This window comes from Medicago sativa, chromosome 6 (genome assembly GCF_051527215.1).
Source record: "Medicago sativa cultivar Bolivia chromosome 6, Bolivia_mono, whole genome shotgun sequence".
Classification (NCBI taxonomy): Eukaryota; Viridiplantae; Streptophyta; class Magnoliopsida; order Fabales; family Fabaceae; genus Medicago; species Medicago sativa.
The window spans coordinates 82360839-82366206 of NC_140754.1; the positions used below are offsets into that span (position 1 = coordinate 82360839).

At 34.8% G+C, this 5368-nt stretch overlaps 1 pseudogene across 1 annotated transcript; it reads right to left on the reverse strand.

Annotated features, from left to right (window-relative positions):
* Window positions 1–289: 289 nt before the first annotated feature.
* LOC146917393 (disease resistance protein Roq1-like) lies at window positions 290–5153 on the reverse strand (annotated as a pseudogene). The gene is made up of 6 exons (XR_015015592.1): window positions 4486–5153; window positions 3124–4243; window positions 2734–2952; window positions 1873–2592; window positions 924–1740; window positions 290–493 (listed from the first exon to the last, which is right to left on the reverse strand). The product of XR_015015592.1 is annotated as a disease resistance protein Roq1-like (transcript).
* Between the last annotated feature and the right edge of the window lie 215 nt (window positions 5154–5368).

Here is a 5368-nt window from a genome sequence, read left to right on the forward strand (position 1 = left end):
AACCATTAGGAAAGGTGGGCAAATTAAAAAATATATATAAATAATTGGTATGCTTTATGTGTAAAATGTTTTATTTATAATTTCTAAAATTTCTATACATCAAGAAGGAAAAATTATCCCCCTTATTATTAAGCAGTGACAGAGACATGGACACTAGATTTGATAGTGACCGATACACGACTTTGATAATTATTTGAGAAAATAACATATTTGAATGTAATCACATGTATTGGTATCATGTTGGTATTGGACACGGACATATGTTGGATACAACATGCATCCTCAAATGTAAATTGAAACAATATTTTAAGAGTGCACAAACATCAACCACAAAATCTTACATCATGTCTCATCATTTGAAAAACTTCTCCAACTAGATACAACGAATTTGCAATTGATTATATACAGAAATTAATCTACTACATTTGTGATAATGATATAAAGTGTAAACAGAAAATCACAAACCTCCAATAGAGTTAACTTTATGATGAAGCTAGACCAAGGAATGCACCCCACATATTACTATGGGATAGCAATCAATTTCTTTTTCAAAACATCCTTCCTATGAAGCACCGACACAAATACGGACACCGGAATTGACACCGGTAGTATTTTAAGAAAATAACATATTAGAATGTAATCAAATGTGTCGGTGTCGGACACATGCACATGTCGGACATGGGACAGGCCTTAGATAAGTGCTTGCACAACAAAGCATCCTCCAAAGTAAATTGAAACAATATTTTAAGAGTGCACAAACATCATCCACAAAATCTTAGATCATGTCTCATCATTTGAAAAACTTCTCCAACTAGAAACAACAAATTTGTAATTGACTATATACAGAAATTAATCAACATTTATATAAAGTATAAACAACAAACCTGCAATGTTGAGATTGAGAGAATAACTTTATGATGCACCTAGACCAAGGAATGTACCCCACATCTTTCTTTCATCTAGTGGACTGCTTAATATTTCAATCTCATCGCCATCAATGTTGCTTTTTGATGCACCTAGACTAAGGAATGTACCCCACGTCTTTCTTTGTTCCTCTTTCGTCAAATCCTGTTGTTGTAATGAAGCATTGATATCTTCATCTATTTTTCTACTAAAACCCTCCTCCTCCTCTGTCTCTGAAACTCCCACTTCCACCAATCTTTGGTTTTTTAGAGAAGGCGAAAATTGTGATAACGAAATATTATTGCTATATTTGAGATATTCATCTGATTTTGTCTTTGTAATACAAGGATCAGTGAATACCACATTCTCCTCCTTTGTGTTGCTTTTCTCCTTTAACATGTGGATTCCCATTTGAACACTGCTTAATATTTTATTCTCAATTTCAGGAAGATTTAAACGCCAATCAATCTCCAACTTAAGCTCCACATGGATCCATTCATTTTTCAAAAGTCCTATGTCCATATTATACTTGTATTGTCTTTTACAGTGTTCATTCAATTTCATATCAAACAAAGCTGTATGGTTCCAGTTCACATGGCCCGTGTAGTAAAAATTAACTCTCTCAATCTCGCATCCATTCACAAATAATTTGACTCTTGATTTAGTCACCCAATGACTGTCTTCCGGAAGAATAATAATAGAAGTTATAGAAGGGATTTCTTTACGAAACCAGAAAGAAATTGTGGGTACCCTGCTTTTATGCTCAAACCAATCTGGTATCCCTGACTCTGTTCCGGTTGGGAAACAAAAACGAGTGCTTCCAGCCTCATGTAGTTTCTGGTAGTTAAAGATAGAATAATAAAAGATGTTAGTTTATAGGAAATACAAATATATATTACACATTATCAAATATATATGAAATACTATAAAAGATGTGAAATACTAGTGCAATAAAAAACAACGACAAACCTGACTCATTAACATTCTTCTACTTGAGGAACTCAATGATTTGCATTCATAAGCAAAAAACTCTTCAAGATTTGGTGGAATCCCTCTAATTTCCTCAAGAGATGTGCAGTAATGCAAAAGAAGATGCTTAAGATGGTGACATTCACTAAGGCACTCAGGAATAATTTTGAAATTGTTCTCCGCTAAGACTAGATATGTGACATTAACACACCACTTAAGAACTATTTAGAGACATTCATCTGAGAGGTTGCAATTGTAGAGAGTAAGTGTTGTCAAATTTGAAAACACTATTGAATACATTTTGTCATTCTGTTTTGGGAATCTCAGCATTCCACATTCCCCCAGATATAACTCATCAAGTTCACTGAGATTTTGAAATGAAGATGGCAATTCTCCTATGGAAGTAAAAGGCATCCTAATCTCTTTTATATTTGTCATCTTGCATAATAATTTTGGAAAACTCTTGAGACTCACACAATGAGAAAGCTTCAATTCTTTAAGAGATGCCAACTCTAAAGATGGAAAACGTTCAAGCTTGCTGCAACCCTCTGCACTTAACCATTCAAGTTTATTTAGGTGACCAATCGAATTGTGAATTGTAATTAAATTCTTACAATCTTCAAACGATAACTTTTCTAAATTTGAAAGGCCTGAGACATCGGGTATATATGTTAAATATTTACACTTGTCCAATATCAAGACTGTCATATCCTGGAACTTCTGCATAAACGCAAAGGAAGAAACAATAAATAAACTAAAAATCAAAGACTATATTCTCATAGTGATTTTTTTGTTGACGTAATAAAAATCATTGTGAGTTTCTAAATATATAAAATTAGAAAATGAAATCATTTCCCTTGCCTTGTTGAAAATACTAACTGACAGAGACTCCAATAAACATCCTTTCCATTTCAATACTCTCAAACTTCTTGGAAGATACTTGAGACCTTTAGAAAAATGGCCATATTCAATGATAAGTGTTTTGAGTTTTGTCATCTTCTTGAGGGCCTTTCCTTTCTGGTCTATTACTGATTCCATGGAGGGGAAATTCATATATATCATTTCAATTTTACTAGTTCCCTTTTAGCAAAACAAAAAAAAAAGACATGAATCAACCACAACAAAAATAAGATGCAAATAAATTTACATATAATTAAGTGAAAAAAAATGCTAGTTCATATTTAGTCCAAAACGAGCAATTTCGTATTAAAACTAAATAACAAATTGATCATAGATATCAGTCTTACTCACAGTGTTTTCATTCAAAACATGAACTATATCATCTTGACGCCATAACCTACTTCGTTCTCCAGGCTCTTTAGGTGATTCTTGTCGGACAACTTCTTTACCCATGTCCTTTATCAAGTCATGTAATGTCACATGATCAATAATAGATCCTGAATGATCATTAGTACTAATCTTAACGAGAGATTTTCCAGCCAACACTCCTAGATGATGTGTTATGTAATGGCCATTATGAGCACAAAGTATACCTTCGAACTCCTTCCATTCATATCCTTTGTAGCAGCAAGCGATGTCAAGAAAGACACTCTGCTGCTCTTCTTCCAAAGCATCATAGCTGACTCTAAGTATCTTTTGGATCTCTTTATTGGGAATCTTGTCATACCCATCTAATGTATACTTCCATTCTTCTACGTTCTTTCCGAACAAGTTAGAACCCACTACTTCTAAAACTAACGGAAGGCCAGAAGCATATGCAACTGCACGGTTTAAAATGTCTTCGTAACCTAATGGAACTTTGTCATTTTTAAAAGCCATCCACCTCAACAATTGAAGAGCATCCGTCCCATACAACCCTTCTACTTCATGCGTACTTTCTATCCTATGACAGGTTAGTAAGTGCTTGTCTCGAGTGGTAATGATGACTCTGCTTCCATGGCCAAACCAATCAAGTCCCCCAGCCAAAGCATGCAGTTGCTTCATATCGTCAACATCATCAAGAATCAAAAGAATCTTCTTTCTACATAGCCTCTCCTTTATGATTGGAATCCCCTCACTAACATGATCTAACCTAATTTCCGATCCAGTTGTTTTTAAAAGGAGCTTCTCTTGGAGATATTTCAAGTTACTTTGAGCTGAATTCTCTCTCACATCATGAAGAAAACACAACCCTTCAAATTGATCAGCAACAAAATTATAGACTGCTCTTGCAAGTGTTGATTTGCCCAAGCCTCCAATCCCATAAATTCCAACCATATGGACCCCATCATCAGGTCCCTCATCAAGAAGCGATTTCACTTCTTGTACTCGAGACTGCAATCCAACAGGGTAATTGGCAACATGTAAGGGCTCACGACTAATATTGTTGGAGATGCATTTGACTATCTTTCCAATAAGCTCATATTCATATCTATTCATTTCCAATAAGATAAGTTAGTATGGAACAACATCACAATCACATCCATGTACTAAGGTCTAAGAATAAATTATACATTTCTAACTATTTCGACATATAAATAACTAATATTTGTTTAAAACTGTGTATAAAAAAGGTATTTCCTTTTTAACCTTTTAAGATGAGATTATTGTGTAATTGAAATTAAAGAAATAAAATAGAAAAGCGATAAATAGGATTTAAGTAAAGGCTGGTACCCAGGAGGACTATCATGGTAGCCGGACAAGTTAGCAGCCTGGTTCAGAGCCACTTTCCATTGCTGCAACCTCTCCAATTTTTTCTTATCATTTTGAAACCTTTTTTCATGCTCAGCCAATGCTTCACCATAACTACCTCTACGATGTCGCACCTGTGAAGGATCCACACCATAGAAAACAGGCAAAACGAGGCGACCCTTTGTCTTGTAGCAGTGAATGATGTGGACAAGTTCATCCAAACAAAACGAAGAAGAGGCATAGTTGATAGAAAACACAGGAATAAAAATCCTAGATTCTTCAATGGCCTTGAAGAGTGATGGTGTGATTTCATCTCCTCTTTGAAGATCATTGTCATCAATGAAGGTGTTGATTCCCTTGTCAGTAAGAGCCTTGTAGAGATTTCCGGTAAAACCGTGCCGAGTGTCTGTGCCCCTAAAACTGAGGAACACTTGGTAAGTGAATGCAGAGGAAAATGAAGAGGAAGAGGAAGAGGAAGGTGATTGCATAGCCATGAGAATTGAGAGAAATTGGATGAAAAAAGAGTTTAAGGATGTGAATATGAATGACTAAGTTGTTGTCGTCTGTGTTGTGGAGATGAAATACGATGAACTATTTAACAAGGAGAAAACTTATGACAGAAATTGTATGTGAAACTTCCTGGCAACTTTCTAAAGCCGTGTGGACCAATCAGACAGTAAATATCATTGCACTACCACCTCTTCTTCTTCCAAATTTCTTCCACGTGATTACTGTTCATCTTTTGGACAAGTCTTATTCTTCTGCTGCATGTAATTTTTCACTTTGTTACTTAAGTTACATGAGCATAAAATAAATGCAAGGTATGCCATTCAAACAATGAATCATTTTAAAAATATTTTGAAAA